Below are 22,133 nucleotides of genomic sequence, written 5' to 3'. Positions count from 1 at the left end.
CAAACTGACAACTCATCTGTATGACAAACGGGATGATTTCAGCTTCTCCATCGTCAACTTCCCATATTTATGTAGCAATATTCCATTATCACCTGCATATGGTGTTTATATATCTCAACTGATTCGATATGCAAGAGCTTGTTCTGCGTATAGTCAGTTTTTAAATCGAGGTAAGCTACTGACAAACAAGTTGATGGTACAGGGATTTCAACAGTCTCGATTGAAGTCAGCATTTCGCAAATTCTATGGTCGTTATAACAATCTACTTCGTCAGTACAACCTCGCATTGGGTCAAATGTTGTCTGACGTGTTTCATACCGATTGTTAAGCCGTTCTTGGCACACTGATTTTGACTGCGGATAACTCCGTTTACCTGATCAGGATATAGGGCTCACGGCGGGTGTGACCGGTCAACAGGGGATGCTTACTCCTCCTAGGCACCTGATCCCACCTCTGGTGTGTCCAGTGGTCCGTGTTTGCCCAACTATCTATTTTGTATTGCTTGTAGGAGTTATGAGATTGATCTCTGTTCGTTATCTTCACCTTGCATTTAAATGGTCTCTCTTTCTCTCTCTCTCTCTCTTTTAATACAATTATCAAGCCGGTTCTTACTGTGTGTCAGCTTATTGAGACTTTTGATAGCTTAGCCAAAACCATAGACGAGGGAAAATTGTAAGATTTTCTGTAATTTGTCACAAACTTTTGATCGGGTATGGCATAAGGGACTTACAATCATATGGTATTAGCAGTCATTTATTCCAGTGGTTCAAACGTTGTTTGAGTTTCAGAACCCAAAGAGTTTCACACAGACATACAATGTCTAACACCGCCGCGGTGGTCTAGAGGTTGGAGCGTTCGCCCCGCACGCGGAAGGCCGGGGTTCGAATCCCGGCCGCAACAGACCTCAGTCGTTAAAACAGGTCGTGATAGTTCCATCGCCAAACGTTCGGCATCGCATGTAAATGTCACGGGTCCTCGGAGATTACCATAAAACTGAATATTCCGTCTCGCAGTAGGTGTTGCACGCTAAAGAACCCTCACTGCTCAAACCCGAGCAAAGGCCTAAATTTGGAGCCCTTCATCGAGAGATGCTAAACAAGATACAATCAATCAATACAATGTGTAACTGTAAATGCTGGAGTTTCGTACTAGTTCCATTATTATTTTTGATAAATGGCAATGATGTAGCTGAAAATATGTCGAGCTTGTGTAGGCTGTATGCCGATATGGTATCCATCAGCAATTGAATAATGACCTGTGACGACTCCATATGAGTGAAGTATTCTCGGAAGGGGTGTTAAACAATATTTAATCAATCACGATACCTCATTTGAAATATGCATTTGAAGTATGTGTTGGGTGTTCAAAGCAAGATTCTGAAAAACTACAACTAGCAGCTGCACGAATAGTAACCGGTCTTACTCTATAGCATAACAAGACTCTCTTTATTTAGAAACTGGGTGGGAGCCGCTTATTGATGGACGAAGGGCTCCACTTTATGGTTCCTGACTATCTCAAAAGCACATTACCAAATATACGTTCACATGAGTCAAATTACCAGACAGTCACAAAATTATTGCATTCCCTGGTGTCGATAAAATACGTACAAATCATCTTTTGTCCCAGTAGCGATAGCTGAGTGGAACTCTACACCTTTGGAAATAAGACAATCTGTCAACCTTTGTTCGTTTAAAAACTCAATGGGACGTAAAACAATTAATCAACCCTCTATGTAATCCATTGAATTGTCTTCTGTACTCTCGCTTATTGAAATAAGTGCATGTGATTCCTCAGTACATTGGTAGTATTTATCTATACAATTTTAACACCAACAATCACACTAGTATGCACTGCAACTAAATATTTATAAAACCTATCTGTGGTAGCGTTAGATGCATGACCTTCCAACTAGCTAGACTGATCTATCTAAAAGGTTAATCCACTAGCTATGAAACTTTTCCACTATGAAAAGTTTCAGTTGCTGTCCATTTCGCATCGTATACAACGTCATAATCGAGGGCTCGTCTCCGAAGTAAACCAAACACAAGATCTGCGAGTTTTATATCGATTTTCTCATGGATACACACTATTTCTGCAAAAAAACCAAAAAACACATTTGTAAGAGTGTTGTAGACATATTTTGATCAATCAGGTTTGTCACCGCATTTCAAAGACCCGTACTTACCTCAAACACTTCGATCGTGTTTATCAGTAGGCCTACAGCGTTGAAAGCGATGCTTTAAACCCATTTTTTCGACCATTTTATCTACTTTATTGTTATACAGAAAGAATGTATATGCCTATGGTATGATTTTCCATTTTTACATGTAATCTTCACTCGCACCAATGCGAAATGACAGGCACGCGCGACTTAAGACTCTTTCCTCATTCTGCTTAAATAGGCCATGTTTAACAGTCAATAAATAGATATTTTCCATGTTGTGTTACGTTTAAAAAGTTTGAACTTTATTGTACCTGTATATATAAGAAGATATAACCAAGGGCCGTTCGCTAATATCCCCCTTTTTTCTTCAAAATGTCTTGGTTAAGATTGTCTTAAATCTTATGCAGTCATTTTTCCTTACGATTATTGCATTGAATTTTATCAATACTTACGGCGCCGCCATCTCAAAGAAGTGATAAAGTCTTCCAACCACAGGGGCTCGGTTGTCAGATATTGAAGTTTTGTATTATTTGTTCCCGAATAAAAAAGGTGTATCATGTGTACATTAAAAAAAGTAAAGGGACGACACTCACCATCTTGGATTTCTGGGGGGCCCTCGATTCACGGCTTGTTTTTAACAATTTCTACTCTCTGCCTACCGGTTTCTGGCGAGATCTACGTTGGAAAAAGATCCAACGACTTCTCCCTATCGTCTGCTTATGTCTACATGCCGTATTAAAGATCCAGTGACCCGAAACATCCTCGATACCTGCCCCTACTTATCGAAAGCAACGGAAGTTTGCATCCAAGATGGCGGGTGTCGTCCCTTTACTTTTTTTTAATGTACACATGATACACCTTTTTTAAAACCTCGAAAAAGGCGGATTTTGGTGGTGGATTTTATTTATATAATTTATTATTCGGACACAAATCATGCAAAACTTCAATTTATTATTCGGGAACAAATAATACAAATCTTCAATATCTGACAACCGAGCCCCTGTGCTTCCAACCCGTCACTCCATAAACAAATCCAGTCAGGGCTACAACTCTGTTTTTCTTATGTATTGCTTATAGGAGTTATGAGATTGATCACTGTTCGTTATCTTCACCTTTCATAGGCCTTTTAATGATTACCAATCAAGGGTCCTTAGGGGGCATATACAGTTTAAACAATAGCATTCATTAATTAAATATACCATATCATATAAACACGCACGCGCACACATGTAAAATCCAACAAGAAGCCCACAGGCCTTATCGGTCACCTGAGTGACCTGAAAAGTATCACTACTCCCAAGGACTATGAAATCTAGAAAAAAATTCCTGTTCTGAATATCTAAGCTAATTCTAATGTTCAGCAACAGTATACAACAAGATGTGTTCTTAAAACTTCAGTGCCCTCAAAAGTGCATACACTGATGAAAAGTTTTACATAATATGTCTATTAACATTAAAGGGGCGTGGAAGCGATTTGAGCTGAAGTTTCACATTTTATTTTTTTACAATGCTTAACTAAAGTATTTCTTATGGTCAACCAAACTTTGAATATCATTTGTTGAGTGCGATACAGCACTCGCAATTAATTCTGTCATGTAAACAAGGCTCGTGATGTATTCTTAAATCTTCAATGCCCTCTGTTGCGCCCATGAGATAATAGGATGATTACGATAGAGTTCAAGTCAGATATCACTTAAAAGTGTTAGAAATTCTCCGTTATTTATTACCTGGCGAGAGGTTACAGCGTTCGGCCCGCATGCGGAAGGCCGGGGTTCGAATCCCGGCCGCGACAGACCTAAGTCGTTAAAACAGGTAGTGACAGTTCCATCGCCAAACGCTCAGCATCAGGTGTGAATGTCACGGGTCCTCGGAGATGATCTTAAAAACGGATGACCCGTGTCAAGGTAGGCGTGCCACGCTAAAGAACTCTCACTGCTCAATGGCCGTAAGCGCCGAGCATAGGCCTAAATTTGAAGCCCTTCACCGGTCTTGGTGACGTTTCCATATGAGTGAAAAATTCTCGAGCGAGACGTTAAGGAAGATACGATATTACCTGGATGTCATTGGATGTACAGACAGGAAATGCTTTCCGCACGACAATTACAAAATCCGTATTTAGGATTTAGGAATGGCACGTCGACACGTCAATAGTTCTTTTTTAGAAATAAAACTTTATAATCAAAATGCTTAGATTACATTAAAAATCATAGATAAATTAACAAGTTATATATGAATTATATTAGTAAGTCAGAAGATCTCACTTTATTGAGAAAAGCATCCCACCGCTGCCACCAATTGTAACGAGTGTTGGATGAAAGTAACTATAAACAGTAAAATATCTGTATCTCGAATACCCCGCTTGACTTACTTTCAAATTGAATGAAGTATCACAGGCGGGAAATAGTGAGCAGTCGACACCGCCACCGCGTGATATAGTTGATTTAGAAATTCCAGAACATGAACGTTCGTCGGCACCAGAAGTCGGTGCTGCTACGATAGTAGATTTGTTAGAGCGTAGATTGTCATGTTTCGAAAAGCACATGTTCGACCGCATGGAAGACATAGAAAGAAAATTACCGAAAACGCAACTAAATAGATCTAGGTGTTCTAGTCCTATAGGAGTTCAAGGACCTGACTTTTTACTAAATAGAGGAGATATTCTCCCTGAAAACAGAAACGAGAATAGACAATTCTTGTTTCATACACCTGAACCCGCACGTAGCGATTTCCAATTTAGAGAACCCAGTCATTCTGTCAAAATAAAACCCCAGCTATTTGACGGAACTGGCGATTTAGATAAATATTTGGCACAATTCGATATAGTGTCGGAAATAAATATATGGGATATGACCCAGAGGGCGCTATATTTAGCCAGTAGTCTTACCGGAGGAGCTTTGTTTTTGTTAAATGAATTGTCGCCCGTTCAAAGACGAGATTTTACGAAAGTGAAAGAGGTTTTACAGAACAGATACGGTTCTGAGAGTCGAGCAGAAATATTTAGATCTAGATTACAAACCAGAATTAGGGGAAGAAACGAAAGTATCTCGGAATTAGCAACTTCTATTAGAAAACTTACGAGACAGGCTTATCCTGGTGCTCAGCAAAGTTTGATAGATATTTTGTCTTTAGACCATTTCATTGACGCTTTATCGGACAGCGAGATAAAGTTACGCTTAAGAGAGGCCAGGCCTAGTGACTTAAACGCAGCAGAAATGCTAACTGTTAGGCTTGAATCCTACCGTTTAGCGGACAGTCAGCGAGTAAAATCGGTCCGAGTAACCGAAGTCAACAAGGGAAATCATTCCGGCGAGTCTATGAAAGCCGAGACTGGTTAAAGCGTAGTGTTTCGTCATTGATCGGTTCGGTAGAAAAGTTAGCTCCATATAGAGGTGAATAATGCTCCTGTATGGTTTCAGAAAAGATCAAATTAGGCTAAAGCAAATGAAGCTTATATTGAGATAGGAGGGATCGATGTGGTTCCTAGTTAACATTATGAAAGATAAATATTGTTGACCATAATACATGTACTTGTACGTTAAAATGTAGTATTTATGGAGACATACTACATTATGAAAAGATTATACAGAATTACATTAGCCCAAGGTGCATCCCTCATAATCCTATGAATTCTCTGAGTAGTTGAACGTTTTCTAGGGAAGAGTAGATTTATAGATTTCAGTTGAGGTACAATGTATGGGTGCATCCCCCTCATGAGCCTTTGGCCTCTGATAATATACTGGAAAATGATGCTAGGTTAGATTGGCCAAGTTCACGCTTTGGGAGGGCCCCCCAGGATCATGAGCAGAATAGTTTAGTAGCGTAGTTTGCACGCGTTGAGGACATTTTAATGCCTAGATGATGGATACTAGAATAGATGCTTGAAACAAAGTGTAGTATCTGGGGAGTCTTCCCCAGTACGACCTGTTTGGCGGACCGCGTCCGGAGCCCGGATGATAGTTCCCGCCAAGAGACATCTTTGTACGATTGCTAGAAGAAGCCAGACGCTTGTTTCCAACCGATTGTGATTATACAGTGATTCTATAAAGACCAAGTAGAGCGGAATGTTCAGGTAAGTCTGTGGGACAACTCACGGGTTACTGGGTCTCCTAACACCCCGTAGTTACTTTAATATTAACAGTTCTCTTGGACTCATGCCGGAACTGGGTGAGAAAACTGAGTTTAACTAGTAGTACATGTATTATAAATGGAATTCCTCCTTGACAAACACTAGTTCTAAAGTTACTTTAATTAAGACAGCATGTGTTGATGGGATTTCACTCTATTAGAATTTATAGTGCCCTGTCCCTCTTAGTTGGATATTTTTATGCCATGTAGATTTGCCGCACCAAGGTTGTTCATAGAACAGAACAAATACATCATATATATTTATATTTACACTTAGTATATAATCAAATTTTAGAATGTCGAGAACAGATGATGGAGGGTTATTCAAGTGTGGTGTATGCAAAAGTTCACAGGAATTCGACAGGAAGTTTCTTGTGAAAAGGCATATCCTAGAACATTCCGGATTTGCCTACGTCTGCCAGATGATTTTCTTCCGCCGGGACAACCACTCTAGTTGCTTGGGACGTTATAGTACGTCCCGCCGGCATGGATGTCATGCGGCGCAGTGATGGCCTCTCTGGTCGCGAAGCAGAGGATGAACTGGAACAGTATATTAGGGGTATGGACCGATTTATTATTAGTGTCGCTGCAGATAGGAACAACCGTGGACGTTCCAGGGAGATCAGCCTGCATAGTCGGGGGAGGTTGTCACCCTCTCCCACCCAGAGTTGGAGAATGGAGAAGCGACGTCTCTCTTCAGGCCATTTTTATAGATTAAAAGATTATTAACCCTAAATTAAATAGTACTTGAACGCAAATACTAGTTTTGTTTTTAACATCACATTTTACTTTAGCTTTGGTTTGGGGACCATCTTAGGTGGGGGCAGTGTTGCTCCTGTGAGATACACTTTTATTAGGATGATTCCGATAGAATTTAAGTCTGATGCAAGGTGAAGATAACGAACAGTGATCAATCTCATAACTCCTACAAGCAATACAAAATAGATAGTTGGGCAAACACAGACCCCTGGACACACCAGAGGTGGGATCAGGTGCCTAGGAGGAGTAAGCATATAACTTAAAAGTGTTAAAAATTCTCTTTTGTTCATTACCTGGATGTCATTAGATGTACAGACGGGAAATGCTTTTCGCACGACAATTACAGAATCCGTATGATAGAGACCGATATTTTCCGGATTTAGGAATGACACGTCGATAGTTTTAGAAATAAAACTTTATAGATAAAATGCTTAGATTACATTAAAAATCATAGATAAATTAACAAGTTATATATGAATTATACTAGCAAGTCAAAAGATCTCACTTTATTGAGAAAAGCATGTTTTAGGAGTTTTATGTGCAGTACATGACGTAATCAGCTGCACCATTGCGTCAAGATATAAATACCGCGAATCATAGTCCGCGGCGACAGAATTCTGCATTATATATTCCATTAGAAGTTTGGCACTGACTGCTGCACCGAAGTTGAGGTATTTCTTTTATTTTAGCAATACTTTAAGTATTAAAATACGTAGCAGATTTAAATTATCTAGATAGTACAAGAAAGGGAATTTTAGAGAATTAAAGTATAGTAAATTTATTGAGTACTTAGAACTCCAATATTAATTGTTCACGTGAATTTTGATAGTCGGTGCACTCGGGGGTTCTGTCCCTGGGAGACACGCAAAGGTCTCTTCCAGTTAGTTAATATTTAACATTTTAGTTTATATTTAGTATTGAAGTTATCGTTATTTCAACGATACATTAGAAAACTTATAATTTTATAGACCGGTGCAAAGTTGCACCGTCACCGCACATTTCAGGTGCGTTGAATTTAGAATTGATTAATTATATCATGTATGAATGTATACTTGATAGCGGTAGATTTGCATGGCATGTGTATGATATATCCCTATTTCATTGAATATATAGTCTATGACGGTGTTATAGCTTTAGGGTGGTGGACTTTAGTATATTACGCACGGAGTAGTTTTAGAGTCGGTGCACAAGCACCTCGCACCGAGTTACTTAGATATCGTACTTAATTTAACAATGTTCTTTATGTATGATATGCTATATATGTTGGGGGTGGATTTTATACATAATTCAATTAGTTCAGGTTGTAATCCTGATCATAGAGTCGGAGATCCAGACTTTGCCATTATAATCTGGTAGTATACTAGACTAGTCGTAGTGTTCGACAAAGACTACACCTGTAGCACGTAAACCGGACACCTAGTTACACCGGACACCTAGTAGCACCGGATTCCCACCAGTGTTTTATTACTAAGACATTTTAGCCGAGCAATTGAACTGTGACTATACTTGTGTTTTTGATACTATCATTATTGTATTAACTATTATACATTTTCTTCACTGACATAGATAGGTACCTTCGAACCCAATTATTGTAACGAGCCTCATAGGTACCGGGTAAATACCTTCTTGGTGTCATACCATAGATTATATAATATACATCCAACAGTCGTTACACTTCAAAAGTGCATACATTGATGAAAGACTTTATATAATATAGTAGGTGTATTAACATTAAAAGATATTCATGACTAATTTGGACCCATCCTAAAGTCAAAACCCTTGGTTAAGAAATTCACTATTTTTTGTACATCCTCTTCTGCTATTCCTAAGTATGCATTTAGATTTTACACAATAAACTTACACATAAATACTATATAATAAGTTTGGCCCTAGGCAAAGGTAGTTTCTTCACAAAACCTCTTACAAATAGAGATACATGACAGGATCCAGCAAATGTTTTATTCCTCACGAAAATATTATTAACAAGCATTCTGAGAGTATTGCCCGGTGCCACCATTAATTGACAGATGTAATATTCGAGATAGTGTACATTTACCTACCCGGGGATCATCAAATTTATAATTTTGGTAAAGGACTCTAAAGATGTTATTTAAGTGTTTTACACATAAATAACATATAGTAAGTTTGGCTCTGTCCTGGGGTCTGAACCCCTACCTAGGGGATCATGAAGTTTACAATTTTGGTAGAGGCCTTCCTGCTCTACATCACTGCATTTAGTTTTTCTTAAACATGTGCGGTTGTAGAGAAAACTATTTTTGAAAATTGGTAAATTTTTGCCCCGTCCCTAAGCCCCTGGGGTGCAGGAATCCAGAAATTTACAATGTTTGCCCCCCCCCCCCCTCCCCCTGTTTCAGTTCCAAAGATGTTTCATACCAAATTTGAAAAGAATTGAAATAGTAGTTATCAAGAAGTTAAAAATGTTAAATTGTTAACGCCGGACGACAACCAATTGCAATAGCAAGTAAACTCAGGTGACCTAAATCTATTTCACTTTATTTATAAATAGGAATTTTATTGTTGTAATTTTAGCTGCTGGAGATGACAAATTTCCAAATAAAATGCTATTTCCATACTGATGCAAATGACATTGTTCAATAAAGAATTATTTGTGTTGCAAATTTTAAGGCATCAACATTGATAACGATACACTATAAGATTTAAAACCGACCATTGTTAATAATGTTGGTTTGCATTTATTTAGTCATCTTCATCCATTACAGAAAAGTTTGTGTCCGAGTCTGATTGTCCTCCTACTGAAGAAGTGACTTAGAAAGAATTTATTACAAGTTCTAACATACTGGTTGATTGTATATACTGTTTAATATTCTGCTCGATAATATTTCACTCATATGAAGAGTTCACCATTGTTGGTGAAAGGCTGCAAAATTTAGGCCCGGGACCACATCATTTAGTTGCCACTTTCGACAAGAAACGGATAATAAGGACCTGCTCTAACCTAGATCCCCAACAGTTTAGAAATTTAGTTAAAAATAGTTTACATGTAGTATTACCCGATTTGTTTACGTTTTGACATTTTCCTTTCTGTCCTTAAACCTGGTTAAAAAGCGTGGAAAATGGCACTTTCATTGATTTTTTTTAGCTTAACGTAGCGTATATATATTTTTTTATTTTTAATGAATTATGGTGCTGTGTTTCTTTAACTTGTTCCATACCTAATTTTCAATTTCGACTTTTCATTTATTAATTTGATTAGCAATGGTGTATTTATTTGAAAAGTAACCAAACCAAACTCAGAAGAAGGAATACCCCGGAGCCAGGGACATCAATGACAGTAACTGGTACGATTCATACTCAGACTGATATATATGGTCACACACGACTCTTTTCTGGTGATGTTTACACTGAAAATAAGAAAGTTGATTGTGCCCATTTAGATAAAGCCACCTATACATTATTTCTTTTGGAGAACGAATGGAAAGACGATGTCACTTGCACTGAAAAACAGTGATTTATAGTTTTGATGCTTGCAACTAAACTTATAACAGAAGTTGCCAGTGATTTATTTGACAAGGGGAAAACATCAAGTTTGTTACTAAATTTTAACTCTAACTATAGGAAGGTAAAAAGGATTGCTAAGAGAAATGTAAAATTGAAAAGGTGTAGAAATGTTGGAGTGTTCCGTCTGCCCTTTTCTTGTTCTCCTGATTCTCAAAGAAATCAGACAGATATGGAAATATCTAATCTTGAAGATGAAAAAAGTACATATCTATCAGGGAAAATTAAAGTAAAAATTCAGCTGAACTCAAAAGAACAAGAATGAGAAAAGCCTACTTCTGAAACAAAATGTCAAAGTTGGAACAGTCACTAAAAATAAAGAGGATGAAAGGTGCCAACTTTTGAAAGATAAAAATAACATTTTAGATCTTGAAAACCAAGAATTAAGAAGACGACTTGCAGAAATGGAATACCAAAGAGAAGTAGATAGGAAATGTTTGATGAACAGCAAAGTAATCTGGAGAAATTATTTGATGAACATTCTTTGAAATACATGCCTGAACTCCAAACTTGTGTGCACACACTATTGAGTAACCAAGTTAGTACAACAAGGATTGGTCCTGTAATAGAGGCTTGCTTAAAAATGGTTGGTAAAATACCAGACAGATTACCCCCGGTCACAACTATCAACAATATGAATATACAGAGGCTGGTAGTGTCACAGAAATGCGAAGATAACAACCAGTGATCAATCTCTTGATTAGGTATACGGAGTTATCCGTAGTCAAAATCAGTGTGCCAAGAACGGCCTAACAATCGGTATGAAACACGTCAGAGAGCATTTGACCCAATGATAGGTTGTATCGGCAAACTAGGTCATTATAACGACCATAGAATTTGCGAAATGCTGATTTTAAACGAGACTGTTGGAACCCCTGCACCATCAACTTCTTTGTCATTAGCCTGATTCGGTTTAAAAACTGACCATACGCAGAACAAGCTCTTGCATATCGAATCAGTTGAGAGATGTAAACACTATAGCCAGGTGATAATGGAATATTGCTACATAAATATGGGAAGTTAACGATGGAGAAGTTGAAATCATCTCGATTGTCATAAAATAAAGTTGTTAGTTTGCCGTTAATATCTACTTTCAATGAAATATCTAAGTATGAATCAGAAGTGGTGTCTTTCGTTTCGAGTACACTGATTGAATCGACATATGGAATTTATTATTTTTAATAGATAAAACGTCGTTGATATATCTTACTGTCGAATTGAATGCCACAACAAGATATTTGTTTTCTTTTCACGTAGAAATTTCTTAGTAAATTCTGCTTCAAATGAATATAAAAAAAAGGTTAGCTAACAAAGGAGCACAATGACTTCCGACAGACTGTTAGAAGACCTGGCCTAAAGGTTATTAAACTTTTTTTGAGCACATTCTCATACTCAAACTCATCCCGTGTGGATCCGGGTTAGAATAGGTCCTCAGTACCCCTTGCTTGTCGTAAGAGGCGACTAAATGGGGCGGTCCTTCGGATGAGACCGCAAACACGGAGGTCCCGTGTCGCAGCAGGTGTGGCACGATAAAGATCCCTCCCTGCTCAATGGCCGTAAGCGCCGAGCATAGGCCTAAATTTTGCAGCAGTGGTGACGTCTCCATATGAGTGAAATATCCTCGAGAGGGACGTAAAACAATATTCAATCAATTATACTCAAACTCAATCTTGTACTCAAAAGTCAAAGTTATAAAACTTATACAACATCATTCTCATATTCAAATGGAGTACATACTCAAGATTTCTCGAGTCTGCTTTGGGGCATGCTCAGAGTTGTACTCAAAACAAACATGGCGGCGCATAGACGGATTCATCGCCGCCTGCTTCTACAAAACCAACAACAAAGACGCCACAGGCTATTCAGAGACCGTTGAAATCCACTGGAAGTGTTTGAGGAGGACGTAATATTTGATCGTTGTAGGTTTCGCCCTCAGACAATCTACTATATACTCAGTCTACTTCCAAATCTGAGACACCCTACGAAACGCAACAACCCCCCCTCCCAACCCTTCAGCTACTCGCGACTGGTGCAATTCATTTGTTAATCGGGGATTCCATAAACATTCCCGCAGCACCGCTGGTATATGTATACGAGACATTTCTGCCCATATTTCAAATCTGAGACGAAGGTTCATTACATTTCCTACAGTAAACGATGCTGCAAGAACAAAACGTGCCTTCTCTACCATTGCAGGTAGGTACACAATGTTTACTTCCGGTTGTCACTAAGGAAATATGTTTGCGCAAGCCCAGTGTGTAATTTCTTTTTGTAGTAAACAATGAACCTCGAAATAAGAAGTCATAGGCGGGTTTCTACGTTTTATTTTTTGTAAGATTCTGTTTGATGATGTAACAGCTGTAAAAATTAACACATATCGTGCTGTATTTATGAAATTGGAGAAATAATAACAAGGGATATTATGCAAGCTTCGGACGATGTTAGATCCGCTTAGATGCGAGCGGATCTACCATATAATTTTCACGAAAGTGCACACTGAAATGAGATCATCTATATTACAGAAACATAATTGGAAATGGATTTTACCAGAGAAATGAACATTATTTGGATGATGAAATAAACTTTTGCTGTTTCTATTCTTTTTGTTTTGTTTAGAAATATAATTTTACTATACATATTAATCATAATGCATGGTTACTATACCTGTTTTGTTTGTTCAACCACATCCACAAGGTATAGGAATCTTTTATGTATATATTCATATTTATATGTATAACTGTTATTATTTTTTTCTTTTTAAATCTAGCTATTTATTGACTAAATTAAAATTCTGATACCTGTGATTCAATGTTTATATGCCAGGCTTTCCTAATATACTAGGATGCATAGATGGAACACAAATAGGAATAAAAAAAAAAAACCCGAAGCAGAATGAAGTTGATTATGTGAATCGCAAAGGATATCACTCCTTAAATGTTCAGGTAAAATGCATGTGCCATTCAATTCCTGAGAAAATGGTAGGGGTTTCATATTTCAAATAATTGATTTTTGCATACTGAGATTTTTTATGTAAATTGAAACAAAATGCAGAAATTTGAAGTACACTATATGTTTTTATTCTTTAATTGTTGCATTTATTACTTATATGTACAATTAGGGGGATTGTTTTTAGCTATAGGTTGTTGGTTTTTTTCCCCCAGCTATAAGTTGGATCGGAGTATTGCGGACGCAAAAGAAGACATGTTAACAATATGGCAGCTATGTATAGCAACCGCAATCGCGATATCGTTGATTGTTTTCAAGTAGTGAAATCGCAGACGTATTAACACATGTTATACACGGTTAACACATTAACTTAAAATGATAGGTAGCTATATTGAATTAATTATAAAATTAAAAGCATGTTAATATATGGACCATATATAGTATATATATAACTTGTACTATCATTGTATCCAAGTCTATGAAAAAAGTATAATTACGAGTTTAGCATTTGACATACCTCGTCCCATCTCTCCCGCTTTAACGCCGCCTTTTTCTTTGATCCCGCCCCTTCATGTCTCCAAAAAGCTCTTCCTTCCTCTCCAAAACATATTGGACGAGGGCAGTTTCCTCATTCTCCATCCATTTCCGTTTAATCTTTTGTTTCTCCTCCATTTTCCCTAAGTCTAATTGTAAATTGATTACAACAGACGATGATATATTTTGACGTTTTAGCGTTATGTTATATTGACATGTAAATATGTAAACATGTATCACATGTATAGGAGCCCCCGATATAGTACTTTATGTTAACATGTAAAACAATCTGACCTTAAATGTCTGAAGATTTCCAATACCGGTTCTTGAGTACAGCATCAATTTCCGACTCAGTGGAGAACGTACTCAAAGAGTTTTATAATCTCGGTTTTGAGAATGGTACTCATCGGAGCACATAGTACGACTTTGAGTATGAGTACGGTAAAAGTTTTATAACCTCCAGGCCAGATCACCAAAGACAACAACTCTCGTTTAGTGAGCATTTCGCAAATTCTATGGTCGTTATAAAGATCTAGTTTGCCAAAGCAACCTATCATTGGGTCAAATGCTGTCTGAGCTGTGTCAGATTACAGTTCTTGTCACACTGATTTTGACTACGGTTAATTCCGTTTACCAGATCAAGATATAGGGCTCACGGCGGGTGTCGATGCTTACTCCTGCTAGGTACCTGATCCCACTTCTGGTATATCCAGGAGTCCGTGTTTGCACAACTCTCTATGTTGTATTGCTTATTGGAGTTATGAGATTGATCGCTGTTCGTTATCTTCGTCTTTCACACCTGCTGTGACTTGGGACCTCGGTTTTTTTGCGGTCTCATCCGAAGGACCGCCCCATTTAATCGCATCTTACGACAAGCAAGGGGTACTGAGGACCTATTATAACCCGGATCCCCACGGGACTCGCAGGAAAGAAAAGACGAAAGACAACTCGAAGAACCAGACAACGACTAGGCACAACCTCACAAGATTGATCTTCTTACAACAGGTATAGCAACATTATTGACTAGTTAATGGCAAACTATTGATGACCTTGAAGTCATTGAACATTTTAAAAACAAATCTAAATTGAGATCAGGCACTTAAAATCATATCCGTATTCATTATATAAAATTATCTTAAGCTTTATGATTATTTTTACGACAATAATAGAAACAAGTTTTAAAACTTATATTAATAAAAGTTGAAGATAACGAACAGTGATCAATCTCATAACTCCTGTAAGCTATACAAAAGAGATAGTTGGGCTAACACGGACCGCTGGACACACCAAAGGTGGGATCAGGTACCTAGGAGGAGTAAGCATCCCCTGTCGACCGGTCACACCCGCCGTGAGCCCTGCATCCAGATCAGGTAAACGCAGTTATCCGTAGTCAAAATCAGTGTGCCAAGAACGGCCTAACAATCGGTATGAAACATATCAGACAGCATTTGACCCAATGACAGGTTGTATTGACGAACTAGATCGTTATAACGACCATAGAATTTGCGAAATGCTGACTTCAATCGAGACTGTTGAAATTCCTGTACCATCAACTTGTTTGTCAGTAGTTTGCCTCGATTTAAAAACTGACTTCGCAGAACAAGCTCTTTCGTATCGAATCAGTTGGGAGATATAAACACCATATGCAGGTGATATTGGAATATTGCTACATAAATATGGGAAGTTGACGATGGAGAAGCTGAAATCATCGCGTTTGTCATACAGTTGAGTTGTCAGTTTGCTGTTAATGTCTACTTTCAATAAATTATTTAAGCATGAAGCAGAAGTTAACGACTCTGTGATGTCTTTTATTTCGAGTTCAGAGGGAAATATCGAATCGACATATTAATACTTCTCATCAGTGGTCTAAAAGTAGAGCGTTCGCCCCACATGCGGAAGGTCGGGGTTCAAATCCCGGCCGCAACATCAATAAAACAGATAGTGACAGTTCCATCACCAAACGCTCGGCATCAGGTATAAATGTCACGGATCCTCGGAGATGACCTTTTAAGAAGCCCCGGATGTCCCGTGTCACAGTAGGTGTGGCACGCTAAAGAACCCTCACTGCTCAATGAACTTTGTTGTGTTTAGGGGCCTATATCCGACGATTTTCATCGAGTTGACGGAAAAGGCGGAGCGATGTTCCAATTGGATGTATGATGCATGAAGAGTACATCAGAGTTTTTCATCCTCGAGCAGTCAAAGAAAGTGCAATGTACGTAGAGATTTGTTTGTGTTGTAGTGTCCGGGTAGCGTTGTGGTCAATGCACTACGACTCGATACTCGGACGTGGTTGATTAGATCGGACACTTGGGTCTCCTCAGAGTACCTCGGTGTCCTCCCACATCAAGAACACTTTCGTGTAAAACTCCGATTGATTGATTGATTGTATCTTGCTTAACGTATCTCTCGAGAATTTTTCACTCACGACTGGTGAAAGCCGGACTTAAAATTAAGCCTATGCTCGGCGCTTACGGCCATTGAGCAGCGAGGGTTCTTTAGCGTGCCACACCTACTGTGACACAGGACATCCGTTTTTAAGGGGGTGTTGCTAAACGCAGAACGGAATGGAATTTAAGAATTAGAATGATTAATTTAGATGAGATAACACCAAAAATCGGGAAAAAATTGATTCATTTTAATTAAAATCAACAATTTAGAAATTGTTTACAAGCGATAAAACAACTTTATCTTAAAAGGTTCGATCATAATTTGATTTAAGAATTTACAAAGCGTTTTACAAAAATTTTGAAATTTCGGCATTGACAGGTGTTATCGATTGATTGATAGATTGTATCTAGTTTAAAGTCTCACTCGATAATTTTTACTCATATGGAGACGTCACCAATACCGGTGAAGGGCTTCAAATTTAAGGCCTATGCTCGGTGCTTACGGCCATTGAGCAGTGAGGGTTCTTTAGCGTGCCACACCTACTGTGACACGAGTCATCCATTTTTAAGATCATCTCCGAGGACCCGTGACATTCACACCTGATGTCGAGCGTTTGGCGATGGAACTGTCACTACCTGTTTTAACGATTTTGGTCTGTCGCGGCCGGGATTCGAACCCCGGCCTTCCGCATGCGGGCCGAACGCTCTAACCTCTCGTCCACCGCGGCGGTTAGGTGTTATCGAGCAGTGACACCTATGGGTAGAGAATGAAAAAGAACACGCGTGTTTTATACGGTGATCCCTCAAAAGCAGATGACCCACGATTTACTTGCCCCTGATCATAGATAGAAAGATAAGTCGTACGTCGAATAATATTTTGTAAAGAAATATGTTTACGATGAAGACGGCAAAGAAAATTGTTGGGACTTTTTACTAACTAAGATTACTAATTATACCCTAATTAGCTCAAATATTGAAAATATAAGAAATAAAGCAATGAAGGAAATATGGAGAAAAGTACGATTTGATAGAAATTGTACAGAGTATTAGCTAATTAACATAATCAGATCCTAATTCTCCCAGATGTTAAAAACAGTAAGAAATTAGATATCAGAAACTGTAAGGTGCGAGATCAAACGATTGATTTCGGATAAAAATCTAAATTTAAAAAGCTAGGAGGAGTCTTCTGTAAGTTTCTCTCATCCGACATCGATTACACATTAGTCGAAAAAGGAAAAAGACTAGTGACTGTTAAAAACCACACAACGCTATTACATTTTAATAAGCATTTAATAGTTTTACTCTACACTTTCTTTTGTGAATAAACAGTAGATAGGGTATACAGTGCTATTTATACTCATTTGTTCTTACTTGTTAATCGATTAATTTAAACACTCATCATATCTAGTTTAAGGGGGCGTTGGGGGGAGGGGTTCGTAAACACTATGTGAATTTAGCCTTTCAGAGATATCGAGGTAATAATCAAGGCTCAACAAGCCCGAGTTCCTGGGCGATATATACACCTACTTTTGAGGGATACCAGATAAGCTTTGCCACCCAGCGATCCCTTTATCTGACCTGCCTTTCAGGGATACCGAGTTAATTATCGACGCTCAACTAACTCAAGTTCCCGGGCGATATATACACCTACTTTTGAGGGATACCAGATAAGCTTTGCCACCCAGCGAGCCCCATATCTGACCTGCCTTTCAGGGATACCGAGTTAATTATCAAGGCTCAACTAGCCCGAGTTCCCGGACGATATATACACCTCCTTTGAGGGATACCAGATAAGCTTTGTCACCCAGCAAACCCTATATCTGACCTGCCTTTCAGGGATACGGAGTTAATTATTAAGGCTCAGCTACATTCATTACAGGTGTCCTGTCAGGGGCAAAAAGAACCTGAGTTGTGTGTGTCTTCGAGGGCAAAGACACATTAAGGAGGAAGAATGTAGTAATTAGGGCTAGACAGACCGTGGGTATTGGCCTGGGTAGCTCAGTGGTTAGAGCACCTGACTAGTAATGCAGGGGTCCCCGATTCGATTTTCGGTCCATCAAAGATTTTCTCCTCTGTCCTATATACTACATTTGTTGTCATTGACCACCCCTGCATTTGCAGGTGAAACTCCTGCCAGGGGCAAACAGAACAAGGATTGTGTGTCTTCGAGGGCAAAGACAAATTATGGAGAGGGAATTTAGTAATTAGGGCTATACGGACCGTGGATATCGGCCTGGATAGCTCAGTGGTTACAGCACGTGACTAGTAATGCAGGGATCTCGGGTTCAATTCCCGGTCCAGCCACAGATTTTCTACTCTCTTTTATATGCAAGGTGAAGATAACGAACAGTGATCGATCTCATAACTCCTATAAGCAATACAAAACAGATAGTTGGGCAAACACGGACCCCTGGACACACCAGAGGTGGGATCAGGTGCCTAGGAGGAGTAAGCATCCCCTGTTGATCGGTCACATATATATACTACGATAACTATCTACCCTTGGAAAGAGGCATGGTCCTTCATGGATTTATCCAGTAAATAAGAATCACTTTCTTTTGAGGAATCAAAATTACCAAAGATCCACTGAGTTTTGCTCAAGATGTATTGGAAATCATCCCTACAGACAGACAGTCAGACAACTAGAGGGACAGACAGACACACATGTTGATTAAAATATACATCCAAAACTATGTTTGCGGGGATATAAAAAATAAAACATTTATCAACTGGGTCATAGGGGAAAATGTATCTTGCCTGACCCGCAGGCTACAGTTTTGTTATTACGGGTCTAACAAAATGCAGGTCATCCTTGGACCCAGTCAAAAAAATATATCTTTATGTCTTATAATGATTGAACATGAACAATTCTTGTAAATGAACATTTTAAAGTAAAACTTTACATCTTAAATTTTTCTCTTGTTTCATCAAATTAATAAATCTTTCAATATTAAAATTACCTCTCCCACGATGTGATTTTTGTGATCCAAAACAGGATCATCCAGGCAGAGAAACACAAATCTGAAAAACTTTTTCCACGCTGTCTGTATCGTCTGAAAGTGTAGTCTACAGCCGTTTAGCCATCAATTTTCTTCTCCATATGGAATCAGTACTATCAATCTGAACATATGAAAAATTTACTTTATCTGAATTTCTTCATCATACATGATGGATCTAAATTAAGACAAACATAAGTGTTGACAATGATAATCATACCTTAAACCCAGGGAATTTCACTACAGTCCGTAGCGATACTACGGCTGGACAGCCTAGCTTCCTCGATTGCTGTAGCAGCCGCCGTTTCTTGTTCGTATATGTGTGGTCGGTCTTACTAGTACTGTCCTACACAAACATTACATTACAAAATTAATAGAAGTGTATATTCACCATTTCAAAAATACCGATAAAAAAAATTACAATTTTTTTCAATATTATTTCATTTCCTATTCCGTCGTTACATATATTTATTTCTGTTATTATTGAAAATTTCATCTATTTCCATCATACGTACATTCACAAATTTGGTTCGTGCCTGAAAAATCAATGATGTATAGTGTAATGGTATTTTGTATGCAAATTATCTATGGGCATATAAGGAAAATTAATGTAAATTTTTGAAAGTTGGAAACTTCTACTGAATTAATTATGGATGGCAAGATTTAACCTGTTAACTGACTGATAGGTGGGAAAATGATCACTGCATGGTAAAAAAAAAAAAAAAAATGCAACCAGTTAACCAAACAGTACATGTATTTACATCTTCAATACCTTAGTGTAATAAATGGTGAAATGCACATAACAAGATCAGTACCTCATGAGTTTGTGAGGAATGCCACCTAAAGAGGTCTACACACAATCACACACTTTTTATCAAAAGCAAGCTGCCTTTTTAACCTATATTTATAATAATGATGGCTTTCATATTAAAGTGTGCAATTTGTTTTTCTAAATTCATTTCTTGGATATAAACAAAAGAATTCATAAGTCAATCCTAAAAAATAATGTTTAGAAATTCAGTGTTACATGTACATCCGGGTCTTTCTCAATTGAGGCCCAATTTCAACACTATTTAAGTTCAAAACCGTCTATACATATATGTATACCATATAAAACTTCACTATCACATACAGGATGCTGGTAGTCTACAAGATACTAACTTGATTGGCGTGGTACTTTGCTTTCTCTTTAGCATGGCGTTCTGGTCCATGCATGCAATGGCGTGTTGGAAAGCCAATTACCATGAAAGGGATGTCATCAAATGGTACATTCTTTAACTCCCACAAGGTTTTAAATTTTACGGGAAATGCTGCATTTCACCTACAAATTTTAAGAAATCGTATCTTTCTTATTTTTACTAATATATATCGGTTGAGCATCACTGAAGAGACATTATTTGTCGAAATGCGCATCTGGTGCATCAAAATTGGTACCGTATAAGTTTTACATTATGACCCCTGGGTCGAGGCCTCTGCTGGTGGACTGTTAGTTCCCGAGGGTCTCTACAGCCCAGTAGCTAAGTACTTCGTTACTAGTTTGAAAATACGGATGTATATTTAATTGCTGTTATAAAATTTAGAAATTCATTTCAAAATTAAGGATGATCTCCCTCATGCATAGCTCTTATCCTTGGACGAATTTGGCTCCACTTTTTTTGGCACGCTGTTTTTGGCTATATTTAGCTCTAAACTTTATAGTTATTTTGGATTTCAAACATTTCGGTTGAGCATCACTGAAGAGACATTATTTGTCGAAATGCGCATCTGGTGCATCAAAATTGGTACCGTATAAGTTTTACATATCACAAGTGTGGTATCAAGAGAATTGCTGTCTGAAATGTACACTCTAAATATACTAACATGGCTAAAAATAAACACAAACAGGGTGGGCTATTTTGTGTCACAATTAGATATCAAGTTTTACACTTATTTTCTTTAAGGTGGATATATTTTGAAACCTATTCATGATTCTTTTTGTTCTTATGAGGAAACAATTTATTTCATATAAAATCATCAAATAAATTGTGTTGTATAGTCTGAATTTTATACATTCAGTGAGTATGTCTCATTACATAATTCTATAAAAATTGAGACAAGAACAAAGTTTCTGAAGGACTCTACCCTGTACAAAATATTGTAATTGTGCTCCTGATATTTCACCGTTTATCAGTTATCAAAACTCTTTGTAATATATTAATTTTCCAAGTCCTCAGAAGAATATAAAAGAAAATATATTCTATTTCATCAATTAATGTTTTTTAAACCATCTTCTTAAAAATAGGGCTACAGACTAGAGCTACAAAAAGTGAGCATTTTTGCACACCAACTATCTGACCCAAAGGAGTAAATTTTCATTAGAATTAACTTGTTCATAGATGCCATACCTGAAATATATTTGTAAATTGGTTGTCATATATACAACCATATACAATATGTTAAGCAAAGTATACCTGTAAACCCTGAAAAGTTGAAAATATCACACTTAGATGCTGATACTATTTCTTCTGTTATTTTGTTAATTTTTCTGAAACTGTAAATTTTGAAAGTAAGTGTATCAAATGCTTTTAATACTAAGATAAAAATTCAAATACTTTTCCTTGGATTTGACCAAGCTAATAATCTGTACAAATACATGCACTCAAATTTACCACAAATCACACCCTAAATTCATGTATAATTTTC

The 22,133-nt window shown here is 37.8% G+C and overlaps 1 long non-coding RNA gene across 2 annotated transcripts; it reads right to left on the bottom strand.

Moving 5' to 3' along the window:
* Positions 1-1,790: 1,790 nt before the first annotated feature.
* LOC125678229 (uncharacterized) lies at positions 1,791-20,209 on the bottom strand. Of its 2 annotated transcripts, XR_008800446.1 has the most exons (5): positions 19,967-20,209; positions 19,672-19,797; positions 19,416-19,575; positions 14,049-14,214; positions 1,791-2,092 (listed from the first exon to the last, which is right to left on the bottom strand). It is a non-coding gene; the product is annotated as an uncharacterized LOC125678229 (long non-coding RNA). The 2 variants fall into 2 exon arrangements; XR_008800445.1 differs by having other exon boundaries at positions 19,672-20,207.
* Between the last annotated feature and the right edge of the window lie 1,924 nt (positions 20,210-22,133).

The sequence above is a fragment of the Ostrea edulis genome, chromosome 2, assembly GCF_947568905.1.
Source record: "Ostrea edulis chromosome 2, xbOstEdul1.1, whole genome shotgun sequence".
In the NCBI taxonomy this organism is placed as follows: Eukaryota; Metazoa; Mollusca; class Bivalvia; order Ostreida; family Ostreidae; genus Ostrea; species Ostrea edulis.
The sequence above is the reverse complement of the archived record's forward strand: the minus strand, read 5'-3'. Positions and strand labels throughout refer to the sequence as shown.